This window comes from Phocoena phocoena, chromosome 1 (assembly GCF_963924675.1).
Source record: "Phocoena phocoena chromosome 1, mPhoPho1.1, whole genome shotgun sequence".
Lineage (NCBI taxonomy): Eukaryota > Metazoa > Chordata > Mammalia > Artiodactyla > Phocoenidae > Phocoena > Phocoena phocoena.
In genome coordinates this window covers 4,961,294-4,987,220 of record NC_089219.1, presented here as the reverse complement: position 1 = coordinate 4,987,220, position 25,927 = coordinate 4,961,294, and the positions used below count along the sequence as shown (strand labels likewise).

Below are 25,927 nucleotides of genomic sequence, written 5' to 3'. Positions count from 1 at the left end.
GGGCATGGAGGCAGGCCTGCGTGCAGCCCATGGAACCACTAAGGGCACAGGTTCCCACGCTGAACCCCACGGGCAAGGCTCCCCCACTGTGACGGCAACACAGCCCCACGCGCACCCCCAGCCATGCTGCCCCAGCAAGGCCAGCTGGACTCCCCTGGTTTTCAGACTCTGGTGGCTGAATTTATCAAGACTCAGGCCTCCCACCTCTCCTTCTGGAGTCCTGGGAAAGAGCTCTGAGAGGCCACACCTGGCTTCTGGCCCATCCCAGGAACTGCCTGGCTCGGCAAGGTTACAGGGCAGTCCAGCCCTCCTGTACGGCCTCCACCTGGCCTGAGGTCACCCACAGACCACTCTGAGCATTTGACCACTGCTCTCAGGGGCTGGCGTATCGATGCCCCGGCTCCGTCCCCCCCCTCCACCGGGGCCACTTTGCGGTGTGCTCTAGCTGTCTCTGAGCCCACAGTGCTAACTGCTCATTGACCCCTGAGGGGGTCGCCTCCAACACGAAGCACTTACACCCAAATCTGTGCGTCAGGGTCGGGAGACACATGATGACATCAAGGCTCTGTGCTCTCCAGATCCCAGCTTCCTCGATGTCAAAAGGACACACTAGCGTCTGACCCTGGAGGGCCTGGGATCAGGGAAGAGCTGCTGGAGAGCTGGGAACCTGTGAGATCCCAGGCAGCAGGGTCTCCTGACGGTGTGCTGCGGCTTCGAGCATTCCGGCCCCCAGCACCCGTGGACAACACTGAAGCTGACTTAGGAGCCCTGCTGGGACTCCCCTACAGTTGTGAGATGCCCCCTGGGGTGTGCCCAGAGGGGCAGCGGCAGGTGAAGGGAGGAGAGGGTCCCAAGTCCTCCCCTGCCCCACACTTACTGGCTGGTGGGCTCCTCCGGGGTAGGAGACTATCCCCGCCCACCTGTCAGGAGACTGAGGATGCCACGAACAGGTGGGGCTCGTGCTGGCCTGGCCCGGCACAGGAAGAAATAGGCGATGATGATGACCAAGACGGAGATAAAGGCGATGATGACACCTGCCGAGTGGACACGGGCCTTCTCCGTCCTCCCTGCTATGACCCACGTCACACCATCGCACCCCTGATTCTACCGCTCCTGGAGTCCCTGGATGGTTATTCGTTTCAGGCTCCTGGCTCCCCAGAAAACAATCCACAGCCCCTAGCCCGGCACCGGTTCCCCGACAGATGCTCTGTCCCAGCCTCCCGGCTGGACTGTTTAAGGCTCCACAGAGATGCAGGCAGAGGCACCAGGATGCTTGGCGCTGCTCCTGGGGACATCACGGTCCAGGGGAGCAGACATTCATTCATCCAATAAATATTTGTTGCAGGCCTACGAGGCGCTGTGGGTGGGCTAGTTACTAGAGATGCTGGGATGGACAGATAAGGCCCCTGATCTCGTGGAGCTCGAGGCAGCGAGGAGACAAACGCTAAGCAAAAGCCCTCCAGGTAAATCAATGCCATGATGAAAACAGACCTTGCACTGTGATCAGGAGTGACCGGGGTTACTTGCTTTGGGCAGGAAGGAAGGCTTCCCTGAGGGGACACCTGAGCAGCAAGGAGGACCTGTGTGATGTGTCCAGTGATGGAGTAGAAAAGGGTGCTGGCAGCAGAGGCCGGGGGAGGGAACGGGGCTGAGCAGAAGCCCTGCAGCCCGAGACGAGGGGCCAGGAGGCTGCCCCACAGGGTCGGGCGTCGCCACTGTCCCGAGGACGGGGTGGCACTGGCTCGTGAGCCCAGACTGTGGGCAGTGCCGCTGGTTCCAAGGCCTGTCCACACATCACCATGGTGATTCCCTTCTACTGGAAAACAATCATGTTTACTTTCTTTTCTACATTCTGGACTGAGGCCATATGGTAATTACCAAACGCACAACCCATAATGTGTTCTAAACTGTCTCTGCATACTCTGTGGTTATGGAATAATACATAAAATGCTTAATAAAAATTAATGTGGTAAAGAGAGTCATCAGCCTCACTTGGAAATAAAATCGGCATTACTTTCTTGTCCATAGTTACCCTGATGAGCCAGTCATGACGTGGCCCGTCTCCTCGACCTTTGATACAATCCACGTGGAAGACGTCTGCTCCTCTGGCCATGGCCGCAAGTCCCGCTGGCCCAGGGTCTGGTGACGACAGCGTGAATGTGGGTGCAGCCCTGTGAGCCATCACGACCCCCTGAGTCCCCTGAGCCTTGGGTGCCCGGCGCCGGGCCTACAGCGGACACATAACTAGTATCGGCCGAGAGCTGGTCTCTGAGACACAGATCGGTCTGGCTCTGTGGTCGTGGGGAGCGGGTGTAAACCCCGAGATCCTGCTGTGAGGGAGCAGCTGTGGGCAGCAGACGGGAGTGCAGGATGTCCCCGTGCTCTGGGGGCTGCCACCCTGTCACGTGTCCAGGCAGCTCAGCCCGGAAGATGGAGTCACAATCCCGCTCAGCCTACACGACAGTCAAGCGTCAAACCCAGAGCCCCCGATGGGCCGGCCGCTGGGTGCCAGAGGAGTCACGGGAGACCAGAGAGACAAAGGTCAGGCCTCCTGGAGGCCGTGTGGCCAGGGCAGAGGGGGATCAGAGTGCGGGCCACTCAGCACGGCCCCACTTGCTCTGACTTATCACAAGAAAACAAGCGACGCCAACAGGACCAACACACACCGGGGACAGTGCGGCTTGTGAGGGAGGGCAGAGACCACGTAGGAGACCTGGGAGGACAGCGTGGTTGAGTGTCTGTGCCCAGGCCTGCCAGACAAGCCACCAAAGGGCCCCGTCCCTGTCCGACTCCAGGGGCAACGGCTCCAGCACTGCCAGGATGGAGCAGAGGCTCCCTTCCCACTGGGGCTCCCTGCTGCAGGCTGTGACTCTCCCTGGGGAGTCCTGGGGCCAGGACCCCCAGCACCTCCTCCAGGTACCCTCACAGCTTTGCCCCCCGACACACACCAGGCTTCTCCCAGAGCTGAGGGGCTGTCAGCCACACAGGAACAGAAATCCCCAAGCATCAGTCTTCAAGCTCAAAATTGTTGATGTCCTCAAACTTTTTTCTTAAAAAGGACAGAGTTGGCTTTCTCTTTCCTTCCTTTAACCTATAAAGTTAAATCTATATGTTTAAATTTCCTAAGTGAAAAAGTATAATTGAGGGAATGGGCTCCAGGGTCTGGCTTCAAGTCCTAGCTCTGTCACTTACCTAAACTTTAGTTTTCTCAACTGTAAAATAAGCAGAATAATATCTACCTCGTGGGATTACAGGAGATGACAAATTTAAAAGACTCAGCCAAGGGCCTGGCACATAATAAGTGACGGTGAAGAAGAGGAGGAATACGGTGATGGTGACGATGATGGGAGAGACGGCGGTAATGACGATGGACTCTCTCTGGTTTACAGACGAAAGGTGATCAATACGTGGAAAGCTTGGTGGCCAAGAACTCTGCTCACAGCCCAAATCCATAAGACAGAACTCTCCTTCCTCCCGCAAGCCTCAGGTCCTGCAGGCTCAGCAGATGCAATCTGGCATCCTTACTCGTCAAAGAGAAGGTCAGAGGAAATGAGCCCCTCCCCGTGCCAGCTCACATTCACAGAAACCTCATCCCCTCCTGCCCCCCTCCACGGGCATCCACCTCCAGCCACCGGCAACACAAGGCACCGTCAGAAACTCTCAGCGTCATCTCTCCCAACTGCTAATCCAGTTATTGTATTTTACTTTCAGTGGAAATTCCATCACTTTGTACTAAATCCCACCATATACAAAACACTGAGTGGCTTCTCCTGTTAAGAATAGATACAGCCGGAATATTGCCACATTATGTACTGCCTATTATCTGGGATTTTCTTGCTGAAAATTGCATCATCTTAGGTACAGGTTAATGGTACACGCTCCGGACGGCCAAGCCAGATTCCCCCCGACCTGCACTCCACGAAATCTGACGCATTTCACCCAAGTCGGAGCGCTGCTGCCCTTCCCGGGGTTTCACTGTCCAGAAGGCTCCAACATAAGACAAACAGGAGAGCAGCTCTGTGGCTCATCCTCTAGGCTTGGGCTCATCACTCCAAACGGCTGGACCTCTCACAGACACAAGTCATAAGAACACAGGGGCTGCCCGGGAGCCAGGAGGCCAGGGCTCCAGTCCCAGACTTCCCACCATGGGAGCCCCGGCGCCTGCCCTCTGGACTCTGTCCTCATCTGGTGAAGAAGAGGGTCCAGCCAGGGCCTCTCTAGGGCTCCTCCTGTCTGAGACACTTCCCCAGAAACATGAGCATATCCACCTTCAGCTTCACAGTCTAGGAAGGAAAATCATTCATTTCCACTGAGAAAGGCCATGGAAAAGTTTACTTCTTGCAAATGTTTTCTTTACAAAAGCCAAATCCCAGAGCTGATATGATGTGGGGCGGATTAGACAATTAAAGCAGGTGCACAGAATACAAATCTGCATTGGTTCGGCCGGGGCTAGAGAAGATCGCCACCCTTTCCTCCCACAAGTCAATTTACTCAGAGCTAGCAGCCTTCGCTCCAGATAAGCACATTGACTTTAAAATAAAGTGTGCGCCAACAGCTGCAGCCCTGTGACTGGAGCAGGCAGGGATGTGGCGTGGAATGATAATTAAATATATTTTCATCATCCGTCATTTTTTTTTTTTTTTGCTGCAGGTGCCAGGGTAATAAATCTGGACTCGCCTCTTTTGTCAGCTGGCAGTGAACACATTTTAACATGAAATCTCCCGGGGGGAATTAAGAGTCACTTGGTCTTGCAAAGGAAAAAGGGTTTTACTTCCAAACTGCCAAGTGGGGAGCTCACAGCTGATTGGTTTCATAATACTTTATTATTTGACAATATATATGCCCCAGGTTGTATTTCAGAATACCACACCTATGGGATAATCAGTGCTCCAGGAGACCTGTCATCCCATTCTAGAGTAAGAACTTATTTGGGGAGATTTTCACCGCTATTACTTTTTATGAATCCCAAATTTAATGTATTATTGACTAGGTAGATTCCAGTATTTTAAAACTTTCCCTCTGTTCTTTCAATTTCCCAACAGCCTTTCCCCCCCGGCCCCCATAACACACTGCAGGGAAATCTGCTGCCTTCACTGCCTGTCGTGTGAGTTAAGTGCTTTCGATTGGCCCAAGGAGTTTGGATGACTTTTTATTTCAACAGTTTAACAGCTCCTTCACCCCAGGGGCAGCGCCTACTGCACAGTCCTCGGGAAAGCCCACTGAAATGACCCATCAGAGCTTCCTCGAAGCCTTTCCCTCCTCTCTGACCACACGGCCCCTCCAGAACACCTTCCCTGAAGAGCTGGCCCAGGAAAGCGGAGGGAACGGGGCACCTGCCGCAGGGCTTCGGGCAGCTCCTGCGGGCCACACACCACCCCTGGAAGGAGGTGAGGGGTTCCACGCACATGTTAAGGCCAGGAACACACGGAGACATGGCCAGCCAGGCAGGGCTGCAGTTACCGAGTCTCCTCCTTCCTCCTCAAAGGAATGTTCTAGAAGGAAATCCTTGCCCAGTGCCCACTCGCAGGGTCACCTGTGGCTCCACCCAGGTCGGCAGGCGTTCACACCTGTGGAACCTCTGGCAGGCCACCCGGGCGGATTAAAGCTCCACGTGTACTTTGCAAAAGGAAGAGCGGTTTCCTTGCCGGGACTGACCCAGGACCACAAGTGATGGAAGCTTCCACAAGCATCTAGGAATCTGTCAGGTCTGCATTCCTCAGCAGAGACCCCCCCAGCTCAATAACAACAACAAAAATCACATCTTGACACCCTAAGGTCAATGCAAAGTGTCTCTGAAAACACTTTATAAATACTAACACCCTCTCCTCCTACTAACTGAGGTGGTTTCCCACCAAGCCACTCATTTGACCCCAGAGCTGCCCCGTGTAGGGGGAACCAGGTGACGACTCCGGAGGAGGGAACCCACAGAGAATACAGTGTGAGGCTGGATCCCAATCACGATCCCAGCACGCTTTGTTTTAGAAAAGGGAGCCAATTCTAAAATCCATACAGAAGCACAAAGGACCCAGAGCTGCCAAAATGCTCTGAAAGAGAAGAATGGAGAGTTAACACGGCTTTGATTCTAAGGATTTTTTTTTTTTTTTTTTTTTTCCGGTACGCGGGCCTCTCACTGTTGTGGCCTCTCCCGTTGCGGAGCACAGGCTCCGGACGCGCAGGCTCAGCGGTCATGGTTCATGGGCCCAGCCGCTCCACGGCATGTGGGATCCTCCCGGAGCGGGGCACGAACCCGTGTCCCCTGCATCGGCAGGCGGACTCTCAACCACTGGGCCACCAGGGAAGCCTGATTCTAAGGGTTTTAAGATTTATTATAAAGCTATCGCAGTCAAGTCAGTGGATTTGGCGTGAAGACAGACAACCGATCACTGAAATAGAACAGGGTCCAGAAACAGACCCTCATACCTGTGAACGAATGACTTTCCATAAAGCAGCAAAAGGCAACTCAGTGGAGAAGCGGGAGGCTTTCCAACAAATAGTGCTGGAATAACCGGACATCCACATGCAAAAAACAAGAAAAATGAACCTCACCCCATACCTCACCCCATATACAAAAATGAACTCAAAGTGGCTTACAGACCTAAGTTTAAATGTATAAAATTTTGGTAAGAAAACACAGGAGAAAATATCTGTGGCCCTGGGTTAGGCAAAGATTGCTTCAATACAACACCAAAAGCATGAGCTATGAAAACAAAATGATCCATAAATTGGACTTCATCAAAATTAATTTCTGTTCTTCAAAAGATACCGTTACGAGAAGAGAAGTCACAGACTCGAAGAAAATCTCTGTAAAGCCTATATCTGCTAAAGGACTTTTTCTAGACTATATATAAAGAACTCTCAAAACCCAATAATTAAAAACACAGGTAACCCAATTTTTTGGAAATGGACAAAAGATCTGAACAGATATTTCACCAAGAAGACACAGGGGTGGCAATTAAGTGTGTGAACATCATTAGTTATTAAGGAAATGCAGATTAAAACCACGACCAGGTGCCACCAACCACCTACCGGAATGGCTAAAATTAAAGCGAATCCAAAACGGAAGCAGACTCGCAGACACAGAGAACAGACTCGTGGTCGCCAGGGGGCCGGGGTGGGGGGGGGGGGCCGGAGGGGGGAAGGGGGAGTGTGGGAGTCTGAGGTTAGCAGATGCAAACTGTTACATATAAGATGGATAAACAACAAGGTCCTACTGTAGAGCCCAGGGAGCTATAGTCAATAGCCTGTGGTAAACCATAATGGAGAAGAATAGGAAAAAGAATGTGTGTGTATATATATATATATATATATATATATATATAAAAAACTGAATCACTTCACTGTACAGTAGAAATGAACACAGCATTGTAAATCAACTATACTTCAATAACATAAATCTAAAAAAATAATAAAAAGAAAGCGAATGACCATACAAAGTGTTGGCAAGGATGTGAGGGAACTGGGACTCTCATGCCCTGCTGCCGGTTGGAATGTAGCGTGGTACAGCTGCTTTGGAAAGCAGTTTGGCACCTTCCACATGATCCGGGCTTTCCACTTTTAGGTGTTTACCCAAGAGAAGAGAAAGCATACGACCACACAGAGACTTGCACACGAATGTTCGTATCAGCTTTATTTGTAATAGTCAAAAGCTGGAAGCGACCCAAAGGTCCATCAACAGGTGAATGGACAAATCACCTCCTATCCACACAGTGGAACACTGCTCTTCGATAAAAAGAAATGAACTGACACCTGCAACATGGATGAGCCGCCAAATAATTGTGTGGAGTGAAAGAAGGCAGACGGAAAAAAGGGTGCAGACTGTATGATTCCATTTCTATATAACACTCTAGGAAATGCAAACTAACTATGGTGATGGAAAGCAGAACAGCAGTGCCAGGGAAGGAGGCGGGGCGGACCTGGAGTAAGGAATTACAAAGGGGTCCAGGACACTTCTGGGGGGGCTGGGCATTTCATTCTCCTGATCTGGTGACGATGTCAAAACCCACCAAGGTGTACGTTTTAAATATGTGCAGATTATCATATGTCGATGATGCCTCGATGACGCTATTTTTAGATAAAGACTAAAAAGGTGAAGGGGGCCCCTGGAGCTGTGTGAGGAGGCCCCCAGGATGTGTGCGTGCTGTGAGCAGGGAAGGGAAAGAAAGGAGCCAACAGGAGGAACAGTAATTTGCCCGTGACTCGTGGAGGAAAAGCGCGCATCAGAATTCATTCATTCATTCGTTCAGTCGGTCAGTCAGTCAGTCATCATTCATTCATTCAGTCGGTCAGTCAGTAAATTGGTGTTCCGAGCCCTGAGGACACAGAGGAAAATATGGTTCTTCTCCTGAAAGAAACTGGGACAAGAACCCTGACTGGTGGGTGCATCACTGTTGTGTATCTTGGCCATAAGTTCGTACCATGTGTGCAAGTGTGCAGTGAGAGCGCGCCGCCAGGCTCCCCAGCGGACTGACTTCAGACAAATCACACAAACACTTTGTGCCTCTGCGTCCTCCTCTGTAAAATGAGGATAACAGTCGTATCCACCCTACAGGGCTGTTATGATTCAATCAATTAATATCTGTGTGATTCTTAGAAGGAGGCATGGTAAGCACTGAATGCAAGAGCCACATTTGGTGCTATAATTATCACTGCTTTTATGACTAACCCATCTCAGAGACACCCACCGAGATGTAAAGATAAATCCAGGTGCTGAGATAAATGACTGATTCTACTTGTTTTTCTGTCTCTCCTTACTTTTCCTCATTAAACATGTATTACTTCTAAAGTGAAAGTTTTAAGCAAATGCAAATACACAAATGAACAAATAATCTAGAACACTCGACAGCTCCAGTAGGTACTAGCCCACACCCCCTTTGAACAAGCTCCCTATGGGTGCTCAGCCCGCACCCTCCCTCCTTCCTCAGACAGCCTAGAAGTCTCCCCGCAAAAGCCCCGACCAGGACCTTCAGCTGCAGCAGGTTCACAGGTGGGAGGTGTGAACAGAGGTTTCTCTTGGCCCCCGCTTCCTGTAGCCTTTTATGCGAATCAGACGGAGGGCATCTCTGCCCCAGGCAAGGGCTGGTGCGTGGAACAGAGAGCAGAAGAATCAAAGCCATGTGGGGCGTGGTCCCACCTGCTCCCGCCCTGGTGACAGGTGACATGAGGACCCCAGAGAGGCCCATCGTCCCCAGCAGGGGTCTTCTTCCTTACGTGGTGCCACGTAACGGCATGCACCCTATGCCCCAGAGAACAGAGAGGGCTGCTGGGGGGGCCAGTGCAGCAAAAGGGTCCCTCAGCCCCCAAGAGGGGCATAAAGCAGCTGAGGAAACCTGGCCCTGGAGAGGCCAGGGGACAGGGGGGCAGAGCAGTGACCCATACGGGGTGGCAGCCAGGAACCTGAGGAAATGGCAGTAACTGAGGGCCAGACCCCTCCCGCCACCTGCCCCTCACACACCGACAAACCCAGTGGTGGTTTAGGGGCAGCTTTACACGTGCTGAGAAACCCCAGAATTAAATGAGATTATGTTTCTGCGTCCTGGTGGAAGGAAGGATTGAAGTAGAAACTAAATTCCGTATTGGAGAGACAGACAGCTCCGTGTCGCATACCCTGCGCTGTGGCCTGAGGGTGGTCTCTGTCACGGACTTGTCCGCGGTCACCACTGGCTGAGGGTTTGTCTTCGGCGGATCGAAGCAGCGCACAGCACAGTGAGGAACGCGGGTGCCAGCCCCGCGGAACAAAACGGAGGGAGCCCTGGACCCTGTCTGGGCACCGGCTCTCCACCAGGGGGACAGGCGTGTGGATGGATGATGACAAGTCACCAAGGTGCAAGGGGAGGTGAGGCCGGCTCGAAGCTACAGGAGAGGGCATCTGGACAGATCTGGAAGCATCCAGAGACCAACACGGGCATGTGAAGCCCAGCAAAGACAACTTAAGTCTACAGTGTGGTCCCCCCACCAGAAGCTCACAGCTGAGTGAAGGGGACAAACTCACGAGAACGAAACAAGGACGGCCTTGGGAGGGTGACCACGGAGTCCCCAAAGCGCTCACTGACAGACTCATGTCGTGTTGTGAGGGTTTCCATCCATCCTCCTCGAGATGAGAGAAGGGCCAATGCAACACGTTCCCAATAAAGCCAAATTGATTTCATCTGAAGAACTGTCCTTCATCCGGAGATTATGTCCTTCCAACTTTTCTGTTCTGAAACGCCGATGATATATGGTCGCTGGAATTTTTCAAAGTCTTACTTGGCAAAATTCAAAGTTGACGACCCTGAACGTCCCTCCTGTTAAAAAAATTCCCTGCTCTGAGAAAGCGCTGGGTGCCGAGAAAACAGCACGATGCAGACGGGGTCTCTGCCGGGGCTGAGCCATGGGGGCTGAACAGAGGGGCTGGGGGCCTCCTTTAGACGGGGTCTCACGGACGGCCTTTTTGGGAAGCAACATTTAAAGTGAGACCAAAATAAGCTGTGGCAGCATGGGAGCGGCTGAAGACAGAGAGGCCAGATGGAGGCGACGGCAAGAGCAAAGGTCCCGCCCGAGTGCCAATGAGCCGGGTGAGATCTTGGAACCGACCCAGGCGAAGGAGGGAGGGTGCAGTGGCCGCAGCTGGAACGGCAGGGAAGGGCCTGTCTGGGAACAAGGCAGGCAGGGGCATCTTCCCAGGGGAGACGGAGGTAATCAACTCTTCCCTGGGAGGGTTAAGATGGGGAAGGCAGGTGGGAGTAAAGGTAAAGAGGAGGGGCTGTGTGAGAGCAGGAATAGCACAGAGGACCTGGGGTGAAGAACCTGTTTAATAAGATGCAGCCCTGCCCACCTGGTCGACCATCGGCCTAAGACATTCGCACCTGCTGAACAGGAAGGTACAGACACCTGGTTCCTCCTCTGATGCTTGCAGAGTGAGCACAGCATTTTAGAAGTCTTTTCAGACTCGCTGTCTTGTAAACCGAGTGGTTTGGGGAGCTCCCTGCCCGTTGAAGCAACGGATTTCAGTACTTCAGGCAGAGGAGAGGACACGTTACCCACCAAAACAACAAAGGGAATTCTCAGCTGTGAACGGCTGGCATGATTTTTGTTAGTGTAAGCAGCGTGGCCGCAGATCGGAGAGCATTTTGTTCAGAGGCAGGGTTTTCTGAATCCGGGGCCTGGGTTCTTCCTCGAGTGTGGAGAAGATGCCCCTCCGTACCCTCAGCCCTTGGCTGATGCCCAGGCAGGAGGAGAATGAAATGCAGGGGGGGGGGGAGCGCAGGGAACACCCCTTCCCATCCCGAGAGACTGGGGAGGGGCCGAGAGGGAGGATGGAGGTGGGCACGAGACCCTTGTCATCTCTCCCGCACGCACCACCCCCCAGATGGGTACCAGGAGTCTGAGACCTGAGGGTCAATGATCTGCTTCCTGGGTACCAAGGAGGAACCAAAGGCCCTGGGAACACGGTTCCCAAACTGTGCACCCAGGCACCCCGGAGAGCCTCCGAGAACTCAAGAGACCACAGGATGTTTTAAGTTATGGAGGGAAACAAGCAATACTAAATATCTGTCAGACCCCTGTCAGACACCGCTGGAATAACAGTTTCACCGTGAGATGAGCCTACGAGCCTTTTGAGGACATCACGTCACTGGGAAGCTGAGTTTTCAGTGATTGCTGAGATGAGAAGGACCTGGAAAAAATCCGGATGCAACAGGAAGTGGGGTTGGCGGCACCCAATCTAACTCCGGGATTTGAAAAGCTGTCCAGTCCCCGATGGTCACACATATCCCATTAGTAAGTAACTGGGTAATTTAAGAATGAAATTAAAAAAATGAAATAAAATGAAATGAAAAAATGAAATAAATAAATGAAATTTAAAAAAATAGCTGCTTGATATTTTCAAGCAGCTGTTGTTAGGACACAAATATTTATTAAGGCTTTTGGATCTAACTGCTTAATAAACGGAACTGTTAAGTATTCTTAACGGAACCGTTAAGTATTCTAGGGATGCCATAAAAAAAAAAAAGAAAATCACTGAGGCACTCGGGGTGCCAAGAACCAAGGAAGTTTGGAAACTTCTGCTCTGGAGCAGGTAGATGGACGAGACGGAGAGCAATCATGGACGGCGGACCGCCCGGAGCTCACACTCAGGCTGCCGGGTACTGTTCTGCGCAACTGACTTTGGAACAACTGGTTTCATCCGCTAATAACCCTCTTTGCCTTGAAGAGGAAGCAGCCCCTACACAGGAGGGTGCGGAACTCTGCTGGGCATGGAGGAAGTGATCAGCGAGTGGTGACTGTTGATCATTCTTATTATCATTATTACCTTTATTATGGATGTGACACCCCTAGAAGGCAGGGGCACAGAGAGGAAATAAGGCCCCTGCAGCCGTTAAGGCAGTGAGGGGAGGAGCCCCCCCCAAGACCTGCCCCCTGGTGGACAGACACCCCCAGCGGGTGGCTTAGTGCCCCATGACCTGCGGGCCCCAGCGCCTCGGTGGGAGAAGGCGGGAAGGCGGAGGCCTCTGATGGTCAAGATGCGGAGGCCGCTTTGGAAGGGGCCTTGGAACGCTGGGAAGATAAAAGTGGACCAGCTCCACCTCCGGGGCTGCCTCCCCAGAGGCCAGATGGGCCGGTGGTTCCTGGGGCTCATCCGTCCAGCCTTTCTGCAAGCAGCACCCACGGAGCCACCCGTGGAGTGCAGGGACCCCTCCCTCAGCCACCACCAGGCCACGAGCACACACCCCTCCCCAAACCCCAAGGGGCAGGGGGAAGCGGGGGAGGGGCGCTCCGAAAGACTGAACAGGGACCCAAAACATCCAGGCAGAGAGGGGTTCCCTCAGGGGCTGATACAAGCCATTCGACTACACTCCCAGAGTGGACCTAAAATCTAGGAGCCCAGCCCTGCGCTCTCGAAAGCAAGGTCAGGCCACGTGGAGAGAAGGAGAGAAGCTACGTTTTCTGTGCGTACACGGGGCACAATGTAAGTGGACCGGTGACCCTGCAACACACGGGCCGAGGCGTCAGAGACGGAGGACGTGAGTGAAGGTGAGCCCTGGGCTGAGCCAGCAGGGCCCACCGTGGAGCGGCCCACGGCCCCGTTGCCCCAAAGGATGGATGAGCGATTCCAAAATTCCCCAAGTCACCAGGCTTCGGGCACCCGCCACCCCAGGGACCTGCAGCCCCCGAGGGCCCAGTGGGGCCAGGATCAGACTGTGTGGTCCACTCGCCACACCCAGGAAAGCTAGACCAGGTCTCACGAAGAAAACGCCCAGAGAAATCCGACCAACGAGGCAAACCCATCCTGCCAGAGCGCATCAAAATCACTGTTTGCAAGATTTCTATCTGCCCCAGTTGACTTGTTTCAAATCCGAAGTGCTAGATTCCCGGTATAGTAATAGAAAGGGTATTCATAGGCACTCTGGCTTCCAGTAAGATGCAAAAAACTTAGCTCACATTTTTTAAAGTTTATAAATAGCCTCGGAAAAGGAGCTGGAACACGCTTCTTAGTAAATACAGCTGACCCATTTTCCTCATTCTTCACCAGGAATAAAGCGACTGTTACCACGGAAAGTACAGAAGAGTCTAAATATATATTTCCTCCTCACAGGCACCAGATCAGAAAAGCAGCGTCGACACCCAGGAGGCAAAGGAGGGAGAGGCCAGGCCCCCGGTTACCACCCCGCACTCCCGAGGGCCAGGGTGGCAGCGGGTGCCTCTGGCGAGCCCACGCCCCAGGCCTGACTCTCGGCTCCAGCAGCCCTGCTCAAGGTCATGGGGCTCGGCCAGGCCTTCCTTGACCTGCCTCCTCCCCAGCAGCTCCTGTGTCCCCACCATCTGTCTCCCCAGCTAGTAGGAAAGTTCCAGAAGGGGGACGTCGCCCCTTGGGTTCACTACTTGTACACCCATTCCTGGAACCTGGCATGTGGTAAGTCAACTCTATGAAATGAACGAGGAGGTGACAGGCGGGCCTGGCTGGCCTGTGCTCCCAGCGCTGTTTCTGATCCTGTCAGCCTCCATCTCGTTTCTACGCGGGAACGTACCCCAGTTGCCCCTTCATCTGTGAAGCTGCAAACCAGCTTGCGTGATGGCCTCGGAGGGGGTCCTTGTTTCTGATGACTTCCATACCTTGGGGAACTGTTTTTCCCCCTCCTTTTGGCAAGAGCTGTAGTATGAAACAATTACCCACCAACCCAGCAGGTCTCAGTGATTCAGAGGGAAAGAACGAGGCCTCTGGGCAGTCCGTGGGGAAGGTTAAGTGTGTCTGTCCATCCACTGCTCTGTGCTGGGTGCTGGCACCTCCGCAGGCCCAGGGGTAGGCGTCTGGCCAGCTTCCCCGGGAACTCATCCACGGCCCCCATGCTTCGCCTGGCGCTGGTGGAAGAGAGGTCTCAGAGGGGCTGCGGGCTGGGCAGAAACGCAAAGCCTTCCCCGCTGTTTCCCCAGGAGTCGCAGGGGATGCGGGGGGCGGGTACATGGTGGGGCAGCTCTGCAGGACCTCCTGGGGACGGCGCCTGTCACCCTGAGCAAACAAGAAGGTTCCCCCCTGAGGCTTCAAAGGACGGAGGTCTCTGGGGTGCCTGCCACCCAAGCAGGGAGACACACGAACAGACACACAGCTCGTGGGGCGGAGGCCAGGGACACCCCGGAAGGCTTTCATGGGAGCCGGGGTCCCCGTGGAGGCAGGACACTGGGCCAGACCCGGGCGGGGCCGGGGGGATCACCTGGTGTCCAGTAACTAGGAAACGGTGACGGACATGGACTTCCTGCCCCAGCTGACCCTAAACCCCCCGTCTGGGCAGCTCATCCCCACGGAGAGCAACCACGCGGGACCCTCCCCAGGCTGGTGGAAACCTATCTCCCTGCCCCACCTGCTCGCACTTCACCCGGTGCGGCTTGAACAGGTTGCTGGCCCCGTGCTGGGGGCTGGGCTGTGGGCGTCCCCACAGGGCCTGGCCACATGGCCCTGGGGTGGCCTGCTATCCCTCCTCACCTCCCTGCAAGCCCTTACAGACCTCCCGGACGGGGAGCTGCAGAGCTGAAAGCCAGCAGCCCACGAGCCCACCCCGAGCAGAGGGATTTAATAAGGGTCTGCTGTCATCCCTGTCCACGCTCTGGTCCCGACACGGTGACACGAGGAGGCCCCCAACCTGATCACGGATACTCAGGGCCTCAGGCTCGCATCCCCCACACCTCTGCACACGGCAGGTGCTCAAGCAGGGCTGCAGGCTGCCTTCTTATAAAGAGCGAGCGCTTGGAGTTCCGCGAGTTTACGCTGTATTCCCAAAGTCTCTGTTCTTTACCAGTTATTTCTCTAGATTAACTTTTTAATTCATCATCTCGCTTATGATCATCAAAGAGCTTAACTGATACTTATTTGATGGAATCTACCTTATCTATGAATTTTTTACTACTTCAGAGAAGTGCAAGCAGCGACCGGCAAGCGGAAACAGCCCCCCATCACCAGAGAGCCACCTGCTTTATCCTCCACCAGACTTGTTCCTGGAACAGGTAAGGGGAGGGGGGATCTAAGGTCCCAGCACCCCAGATTAAAACCTGGCGCTCAGGGGAACTTGGAAGCCATGGGGTGGCTTTAGAGCATGTCAGCCAACCCTTTGGCATTTCTCCCAACAAGAAGGGCAAGTAATCCCCCCGTCCTTGAATACAAGCTCACAGAAGCGATGCTATGTGACTTCGTGAAGGCAACACAGCTTCCCCTGGGTTCCCTGTCAGGACTCGCACCTCTAGGGCCCACGTGAGAAGTCTGGCTGTCCTGCCGCTGCCGTGGAGACCACACAGAAGGAGGGAGGCCCAAGGAGCCCCCCGCTGCTCTGCCGCCAGTGGTTTGCGTCTTCCCAGACACGGAGTGAGGGGCCCTCCGGACGACTCGGCAGCACTGGGACCCCGAGTGAGGGCCCCTGGCCTGGCCCAGCCGCCCCCAGAACCAGGAGAGGTGATAATAATAAAGGATTCTGCGAAGCCTGAGGTGACTTGTTATGATGCCAGAATTAGCTGGAACGATACACAAGCCTTGCTGGCCATGGGGCTCTGGCCAGACACCTTCCCTCCTTTCGCTCGCCTGAAATGAGGGGACTGGGGACCAGGAACAGATTTTTGCCGGACTTTTCTCTCGATTTTAAAAAAACGAGAGACAAAAGAAAAATCAAAACAAAACAGGTATAATGGAACAAATTCTTCATAAAGCTAAATTTATTCCGTTTGAGAAATACTCTTTATATTGAAATTATGTCCCTCTTATATTGCTGGTATTAGAATATTCTTCCGCTTATGAAATGATGATATAGTAGCTGGCCTCTGACTTTTAATGGCCTCACTTGGTCAAATTAAAACTTTTAAAATTTGACCAGTCTGTGACATCCAAAGTCGGGGATCCACCTGGCCTCAGATCACTTCCATATCTGATAGGCCATGATTTACGAAATTCCCTACAGAAAAGGGGAGCTACCTCTCCTCCCGCCAAATATACTCCACAAAGCCCTGCCCCGGCTTATCAGCTCAGACACCTGGCTCCGGTTTAACACAGCTCGTTGGTCACACAGAGTCGGTCCTTAACAGGCCTGCAAGCCCTTCCACCCGAGGCAGCCCCCTACCTCAGGCCCCTGGCGTGCCCACCCCGCTTCTGGGGGTGCCCACTCCTCCCACCGGGCCCTGCAGGGCTCCAGGAACCCTGAGTGGACGAAGAGCCTGAGGCTCAAGCAGAAAGAATTCCTTCAAATCCCAGCAAAAAGGGCCTCGCTTCCTAAGCCCAGCGCCTTCTCCAGCAGCATCTGGCCCATCCGAGGCAGGGCGGCTCGCCCCACAGAGAAACACACAAACCTCCAGAAAAGGGTGTCTGTCAGCAGATCTGCACTTTCCAAAAACAGCGTGTTTTCAGGTCACGGAACAGAGAGACGCCAGCCAGAAAAACGCTGTGGGCTTGATTTCTGAAACGGTGAAGCCGCCTGGAAGCATCTGGCCCTCTGGCCTTGCAACCCGGCCAGGTTCACATCCTTTTCTCCCCTGCATCAAAGGGTCTGTGGCCATGGAGAGGGAAGGTGCAAATCCCTCTAGCCGTGGGACGAGGACCAGGGTGTCACGGCAGGATTACTGGGCTGGAGCGTTTTCTAACCCTCACGGCATCGGCCACCCTAAAGCACCCGGGAGCCGGCAGCATCCCTCCCTTTGCCCAAATCCAGGTGTGCGGTGGCCCCAGGCTGAGGCCCCTGGGGGGAGTCCAGGCTTCCTTGGGAGAGGGTGTGGGCAGGACAGACTGGTGTTGATGGCCTCCTGATGCCACATAAATACCATTTTGAAGCCACCACGGTATTTCTCGAGCACAAACAGTACAGTAAAGCCGAGACATTTATATGCAATTGGGAGATATTTATCCTGTGACAACATTCTATTCCAATGACTTTTCCATTGCCACCAATGATTAATGATGTAAATTCTGTCACTTGGGATGATGGATGCAGGGCAGCTAAGGGGCCTCGCATAGATTACCCAAACCCCGGCTTCCCAGTGGCTTCCAGGACAAATGTGGCCTGTACTTCAGTCAAGCGTAAATGTAAAGTTCTTTTAGATTAAAAAAGCAGTCTTCTCATCCAGAAGCGGCCGGTTCAGGACTGGGGGAAAGGCTCCTCTTCCTCAAACATGTTTTCTCTCTTCGGCGTCAGGGCTGCTCCATGAGCTCCAGTCAAGAAGAAGTGCATAATTCTTTGCAAAGAGGAGCTGGGAAGGCCTTCGCCACAGCAGGAAAGTTAGAGGCAGGGAAGCAGGGCCCAGGGGCTCAGGGGGTCTGGGCCCCCAGGTGCTGGGTCTGACGCAGCCCCACCAACCTAGGTCCCAGGCAGACCGAGCTCCTCCCTGCTTCTCTGCTGTGGTCCTGCTGGGCCACTTGGTCCAGTGACCCGCGTCTTCGCCCAGGGCCCCAGGGTCTCTGAGGTCCTGCCATTGTCCTGCACCAAAGAAGGCGTGCAAACGTTCCCCTTGAGAAGGCCTCGCTGCTACTGCTTGGCGGTTCTCCCCCTGTCTCCCCTTAAATGCTGTGTCTCTGGGGGGCTCCCTGAGGCTCTCCTTCCCTCTCACTCCACTGCGCCCCTTGGGGGTTTCTATCTACTCCCCGGGCTGTAGCTGCTGCTGACTCCCGAAGCTGTATTTCCCAGGCCCTCCTTGATTCTGAGCGTTACACTCACAGATCCTACTGCCCGCGGCTGTCTCCTAGGGGCCTCAAACCGCAGGCTTCCGTACACCCCGGGGTCCCACGTGGCAGTGAACGCGACCTCCTCCAGCCCGGCAGGCCAAGACAGAAGCCCTGGAGCTGTGCTGGCTCCCCTCCGGCCCTCACCCTCCAGGTCGGACTGATGACCAAGTCCTACAGAGTCCTCTCCTTAACAATGTCTCGAACCTGTCACTTCTCTCCCACTCTGGCCCAGTTGTCACTGAGATTAATGACAGCAAGTTCAGGGTCTCTGAACAGTTTTCCTCACTTACGGTCTTGCCACCGTGGCCCTTCCTCCGAGCAACAGAAATCGCATCAGCCGCCCGACCCGGGCCCCCCGGTGTCTCCCCAGGCTCGTCACACACGCTGGCCACCGCCGTCGGGGCTCCGCTCCGCCTGGGGCGGAGACAGCTCCAGCACCCCGACCTCTGCCTCGCTCCACGCTGCACACTCTCTGGACTTCGGGCGGTTTCTCGGACACGCTGTGCTCTCTCTGGATGCCACATCTTCACGGGGCAACTCCGCCTGCCTGGAACAATTCCCTCTCCCCCGCCCCCTTCACCTGCGACCTCCTGCTCAGCTTAGCCATCGCACTCAGAGAAACCATCCCTGACCGCCCCACCAGAGCACACAGGCTTTGCTGCGGGCTCCAGGAGTGGTCTGTGATCCTGTCCTCCTACCCCCTGACACACCGCCCCCTCCCCACGGGGTGAGCTCGGGGTCCTCGTCGGTCCTGGCCATCAGCACTAGGCCCGAGCACTTCACACGGCGTCAGCGCAGAATAAGCGTCCGTTACAGGGTTGCTCAGTGGGGACACCGAGTAGGGAACCTCTCTGCATGTTGGGCATCTTCCCTCCCACCCGCCCTTCAATGCAAAGTCCTTGAGGCCCAGAACTCTGACAAGTTCGTTTCTGGACCCCTGGGGAGCCCGTCACAGGTCTTGCACAGAGTAGGTGTTCAGAACATGTTCACGAAGAAACCAGCAGAGAAGAAAGAAAAAGACCTCATATAAAAAGCCCAGGGAACCTAGAAAATCAGTCGCCTCATTCATAAGGCAAAGGCTTAAAAGTTTAAAGACGGAGAGAGAATGGATGTGCAGTGTGCAGCGATCATGCGGGCCTGTAAATCAAGCCGTTGTAAATGCCACGGGGAGAGCGGCTCGGTTTCCCTGCAGAAACGCGGAAAGCAGCTGTAATTCAGAGGTAAGGCGGGCCTTACAGGAACTCGTGGGTCTGGATTCCTGGCACTCCTAACTCAATTTGGCCATCTCTCTCAGCGTCCTTTCTTGGAAAACAGATGCGCTTTCTACTTTGCGATGCCTGGGAAAGGCCTGGCTCTGTGCTGACAGGTGGGGGAGCCCCAGCCAGGGAGACACCCGGAGATTTCTACTGTCCTGGGGATTCCCACCCGGTGGCAGGAGAAAGCACAGAGGAAGAACGCAGACACACTGTGTACCCCGGCCCCCTTCTCGACCCCTTCCCAGGCAGCGTGGTCACCTCCGAGGCAGCTGGGCCTGGGAACAGGAAGGCGTTCACAGGACATGCCCTGGAGACTTGGGGGCTCCACTGCCCACATCCAGCGTGAGGGACCCACCAGAGAGCAACTGGCCACAGACCGGGGTGGGGAGGGGGGCATCGGTCCCACGCCGGCATCTGGGAGTGGCATGATGCTGGGACCAGACTCTTGTTTGTAAGGTGGAGGGCTACCCCGCCTCCAGACCCCGACCTCAGAGAAAGGCTTGGTCAGCAGCAGGGCTGCCTGTTCGCTTCCTCAGCGACCGTGACCATCACTGACTCTATCCTCCTCCCCAGACCAGCGTCTCCCACCATGCCAGTGGCCACAGCTGCTGCAGGGGAAGGCCAGAGGCCCATGGCCTCTGGCTCATTCACCACGTGGGCCCTCACACCCTCCACGGCACACCACCTCCTCAGGCCCGTGGACCTGCCTCCAGCAAAGAAAGTCCAGCCCTCCCTCTCCATTCAGGCTGTGCTGGGCTCCCCCATCTTGAAAAGCAAGGCTCGCTCAGCTCTATTCTCCCCATCCCCCCTCCTCTGGCCACTCCTCACCTTCTTGTGAAACTTCTCAAACTGCAGTCACATGGACACCTCACCTCCGAATCAGGAGGCTGGGCAGGAAAAGAACTCAGGAGCAAGTCCCCAAGAGGACCGGACAAAGGAATTATGAGATGCAGAAATTCTGAGACCTTCGAAAACTGCTACATTTCCTAGTTGACTGAATGCACACACCCCACTACAAAAATTATCTTCCAAGTCTGGTTTTTAGGTTCCTGGAGTAAAAGAAGTGAAAAATCTAATTTTTGAAACCTTCATAAATATGTGCATTTTTGTGGATAAAACTACCTAAATGAATCCACTTTTGCCTGACAAAGTAGAGGAATCCAAAGCTCCTGGATTTTAAAAGTTTCCATTAAGGCAGCTTTTTTTTTTTCAAAAAATAGTGATAGTGACTACAAAAATAAATCAGAAGGCTTAATGAAGCCCAAGGCCAATAGGAGACGGCCAGGACGAGGCTCCCTGACAAGTCCAGCAAGCCCGAGCAGGGCTGTGTCTCCTACTTTTCTTATTTCTGAAGCAGCTCCAGCCAAAGGCGTGCCTTTGAATCGTACAGAATTAGCATTCGGCTGTGTTTTTTTCCCCAGGCAGTACAGTATGTCTTCACTGGTGCTACAGCAGGCTCGTAAATTAAGATAAAAAGCTGGTGAGCATGTGGGCGCCGGCGCGGCAGGGAGCTGCGCGGGGTCGCCATGGCAGAGCTGCAGCAGCTCCGGGTGCAGGAGGCGGTGGACTCTGTGGTGAAGAGTCTGGAGAGAGAACATCCGGAAGATGCAGGGCCTCACGTTCCGGTGCAGCACCGGCTGTTGTGAGGACGGCCAGGCATCCATGCAGCAAGTGCACCAGTGCATTGAGCGCTGCCGTGCACCTCTGGCTCAAGCCCAGGCCCTGGTGACCTGCGAGTTGGAGAAGTTCCAGGACCGCCTGGCCCTGTGCACTATACACTATACACTGCAACGACAAAGCCAGAGATTCAATAGATGCGGGGAGAAAAGAGCTTCAGGTGAAGCGGCAGCTGGAGAGTTGCGTGACCAAGTGTGTGGATGGCCACGTGAACCTCATCCCAACCAAGACCAAGAAGATGAAAGAGTCTCTCTCGTCCATTGGGAAATAGCTGTCTGCTACTGGCCATCGGGGCTGAAGGCAGGAATCTATTTAAAAAGAGGAACGGGGATTTGGGTTTTCCAAGGAAAGTTTATGAATGAGGAAATTAAGGATGGCAGCAAGTTTAAGGCCTATGTCACTTGCCTCTGGACACTGGTTCTTTGTGTGTGAATCCTAGAAAGTGAAAAAAACTGGTGCTAAAATTTGGGTCAGAGATAGCACAGGAGAGTTTCTGTGAGGCTGAATTTCATGTGGCCAGGGCTTATCCCGGCAACAGGGAGTCTCCCTTGCACCAAACCAGAGCCCTCCAAGGTACCAGATTCTCTTAGTACACAGATACCAGCAGGCTGGCAGGTTCACCTGACCCGCCTATGAGCTGGTGGGGTGTGAGGAGAGCTGTTTCTGTTCGTTGCCAGCCTCCTGTTTGCCAGAAAGATCACTACAACATTTCCCACAAACTGGAAGTAAAACAAAATCCAGAAGGGTCACTAATTTAGAAGGGGAAAGGGGGCCTCTGGGGATTTGTTTTGCGTGGTCTTGTTTTACATACAAGGGCATGAAGCTACTTTAAGATGTGGAGTTAGGAGAGGTAGTTTGGATAAAAACTTTGAAAGGGTCCTTGCGGATATTCATTTCTGGCCGTCAGGGTGTGCATGTGCATTTCTTAAAATTCTCACACATGACATCTTTCAGCCTGGAGACCCTGCAAAAATATAAGAAGCGCTATCACACTGGTAGGGGAAGCAAACCTCCCCTCTAACTGGCAGCCATGATGAGCCCTGAGGCTGTCTGCAGCAGTCAGCCGAGTGACAAGACAATCTTGCAGTGACACTCACACGTGAAGGGAAAGGGGATTTTGACTGTGCTGTACTCTAGTATTCAGGAATGAACAGCGAAAGAGGAATTGTTAGCTGCTTATTAATTAAGAGAGTTATGAAGTACTGGCTTTGGAAAAATCTGGTTTCCATAAAACAGAATAGAATGAAAGCCTAAACCCAGTATTGCTTACTTTGTCCCCTGTAATAACAGAGCTCTGTTGAAACAATCCCTTGGCAACACGAAGGTCAAAGGAGAAAAAGTCAGCAACTCGGGGGCAAGCTGTGCCTCCTTTAGAGCAAAAAACGGGACAGCCCCCCGTTACCAAATACCACTCGTGCGACATGCATGGTTCTGCCCCGGTTCAGGTACCTTATCGTTTTATTAAGGACCTTGTTGCGTTTTTACCAACTTATTACTTGTCAACATAGCCTGTCTGTTTGCTGTTTCAAGACTGTGACACATTTCCCTAGTGGTTTGGTTTTAAAAATAAATAAGACTTAATTTTTCTTCAAAAAACAAAGCTGGTGGGATGGAGACAAGAATGTGTTCCTGAGGAGGGGAGAGAAAGCAGCAGAACACTGGCCCCAGAGTTGGTGGCTCCTGCCACCTCCCTGGCTAACAGGGGCTCCCCGTTTCCTCAGACCTGCTGAACTAAAAGCCCCGACTTCCACAAGCCAGGCCTAAGCGGGCTGAATCTCAAAGAGGGAAAGGTCTGTGACCCAACCATGCACCTGTGCCACCCTCCCTATGGGTCTGCCTGGGACCAGTCGCTGAGAAGAGACTGAGAGCACCCCATGTGGCCTACAACTAGTACCACTGGCCAGAGGCCACGATAAATGGCCATGGATGGCCACTAGCTAGGCCATCCTAGCTAGTAGCTCCGTGTGTGAATTGCTCTGCCTTAATTCAAGTGCACATTCATTTACTTGAGAATTCAGTACTCGTTAAATATATCAGGTGCTGTCCTAACACCAGAGGCACAACAGTGGAAAAGCCCTGCCTTCTTGCAACCTACATTCAACTGGGGGAGGCAGGCAGCAACCAGAATCCCTCAGAAATGATCAAGTGTGATTATGCTCAGCACCCCCACAGGCAGTTTAGACCATTTGACAGAGACCCTCGCCCTAGTGCAGGGTCTTTGCCCCCTCTCGAGACGCTGACACGAACCCTGTGCTCCAGACAAAACGGACTATTCATTTGCCTCCAAATCCATCCTTGCCTGCTCCCATGCCTGCATTTGTGCTATGCCTTCCCCTAGGAAGGGTCCTGTTTTACCTCTCAAACATCCTACTCTGCCTTCAGAACCAAAATCCATGCCACCTCCTCTGCGAGTCTCTCCCGGTCCCCTCCCCACATCTCCCTCCTCTGCACGTTCCTCAGCTTGGTCTCCAGCATGGAGTGCGGAGCCCAGCACAGCACAGTTTGAGGGGCTCACACAGAAATGCTCATCCATAAAGCAACTTAAAAACACTCAGGAAGAGAAAGAACAGCATTCAGGGTAGGAAACAGTTAGTGGAAGCTTCCAGGAAGAAGCTGACCTGAGTCTCTGCTGGAAGAAGCCAAGTGGGGTGAGGGAGGAGCAAGGTACTCTAGGCAGGGGCCAGCACCTGGCCAAAAACTCCCAGGGATCAAGCAGAATGCCTCCCTGGCCATGACTGCACTGTGCTGGGGTGGGCACCCCAACAAGGATGGGGGTGTGGGGAACCCCAAAGGCAAGAGGCTCTGGGGGAACCCACAGGCTCCCCAGCAGTGCAATGAGCAACCTGATGGAGCCAGTGTCCAGTTGTGTGGGACTCACAGGTGGGGGGTGTAGGGGACTCAACCTCCCCAAGCATCTGAGCCAGAGGATGTGGCGGCCAGAGCAAAGATGAGGGCTCCAATCTAGAGGCCAGGGGGAGAAACTGGCCCCAGAAGTCCAACCCCTCCTCCATGGCCTCTGTCCCCAGGAACGTTCACACATAGAGAAGGAAGGATGGCACTTAGGTCCTTTCAGAGAGGGGGAACCGAAGCATAGATAACGTGACTCACTCAAGGTCATGGCACACTGACGGCAACCTGGCTAGGTCACACCTGTAGCTGGACGGGGTTGCTGGGGAAAGCAGCCCAGCGCTGGCGTCACAGGGCATGGGCTGGGTTCAAATCCTGCCTCTGACTTACCAGCGGGGTGGTACCTTTGGGCAGGCCACTTAACCTCATGGAGCCCAAGCTGCCTTCCCTGCAAAGTGGGAACAGAAACGCCTCCCCAGCTGCCTGATCGGGTAGTGGGAAGTATTCTGTGACCCATGTATGGCAACTGGCAGTGGCCTGGCTCAGCCCAGAGTGGCTACAACAGAGTACCCCCTGCGCACTGGGGTCAAGTCTTCTGCTGAGAGGGAGACAGTGGGGACCACAAGGGAGCTGGGAGAAGCTGTCAGCCAGGAGGACAGGTGCTGGGAGGACTGACCAAAGGGACACCCCCCCCCACCAGGTAGGGCACCCCTGCAGAGGGAGAGCGTCTCAACCCAGCCGGTCGCCAAGTGGAAATTACGAACTTCTCCACTGCGGCAGCAGAAATACCAAGGTTATTTTGAAAAGTATAAGAAATGTTAATTCCCTGGGGCTCTTTATGTAAAGATAGACTAGAATCAAGACGATTGAGTGGCTCCCAGGAAACTGACAGGAAGAGAGATGCACTTTAATATTTCATTAGTGTCCCATTAGCAAGATAACACACATTTTCACACTTGGTGACTTCTTGGGAATAATGTCTCATTCAGAAACAAACGGGGACACCTCTGCCGCTTACCCTGCTGGCCTGCGAAGCATGCTGCAGCAGCCAATCGGAAAGGACTTGACCTTCAGGGTTACGGCTACCCAAGCCAGTGAACTCAAGAGCGTGTGACTTCCTGGGAGGCTCCTAAAAAACCTGCTAATCCAGATGAAACCCAAGCAACTGAGGTGAAAAAGTAGGGAGGCAAAGCCTTTCTTATGCTTCTCAAACCAGGCTTGTACTGCTCACCCCTCCAGGCCACCCACCAACTGAGGGATCCTAACACCCTGGCCATCACCTCTGGCCCTACAGTTACAGCTACAGTGGAGGGCAGGGGAGGGGAGGCAAGGGGGCAGGGATTCAGGAAGATAAGGGGTGGGGTGTCCTTAGCTACCATCGTGCAAATCACGGTCACTTTCACTTGCTCAGCAAATACGTACCAAACACCTAGCGTGTGCCAGGAATAAGCTTGAGGCTGGGCACAGGGCAGGAAGCAGACAGCAGGCACGGAAGCAGAGAGAAGTAATGAAGTTTGAGGGTTTACGTTTCACAGCAGACCCAAGAGGCAGGCTCGGTGTTCCCATTTTTCAGATGATGAAAATAGCTCAGGGCAGTTAACTGCCCTCCGCAGCTCAAGCCACAGACTCGGCTGCCTGTCCTTACAGCCGGAGGCAGGGATGCGGTAAAAGGAGGGGCCTGGCAGGAGGGCTCTGGGTCCTGGACTTGCTCTGCCCTTGTTGGTCTACCTTTCGGGGTATTTAGAGATGACGAAACACATGCAAAGACTGCAGATGAGCTTTGTTTCCAGGCTTTCAGGTGTGTCACTAAGATCTTATTTTCTGGACGGACGATAATTGCCAGCAGGTGGGACAATCGCTCAGCCCCTCCTCCCCGTCGCCCACGAGGGCACGAGGTGCCAAAGAAAACGAGCACAGGCAGGGCCCTCCCAGCTCAGAGGAGCCACCTTCATTCATGTGGCCTCCCAGGCGCCCGAACGCCCCA

At 53.9% G+C, this 25,927-nt stretch overlaps 1 protein-coding gene and 1 pseudogene across 1 annotated transcript in view; one reads left to right on the top strand and one right to left on the bottom strand.

Annotated features, from left to right (window-relative positions):
- The window catches only part of CAMTA1 (calmodulin binding transcription activator 1), an 888,226-nt gene that overhangs the window by 734,428 nt on the left and 127,871 nt on the right, over positions 1–25,927 (bottom strand). The gene's annotated exons all lie outside the window — the stretch shown is intronic.
- On the top strand, positions 20,946–21,367 carry LOC136138341 (protein FAM136A pseudogene; annotated as a pseudogene).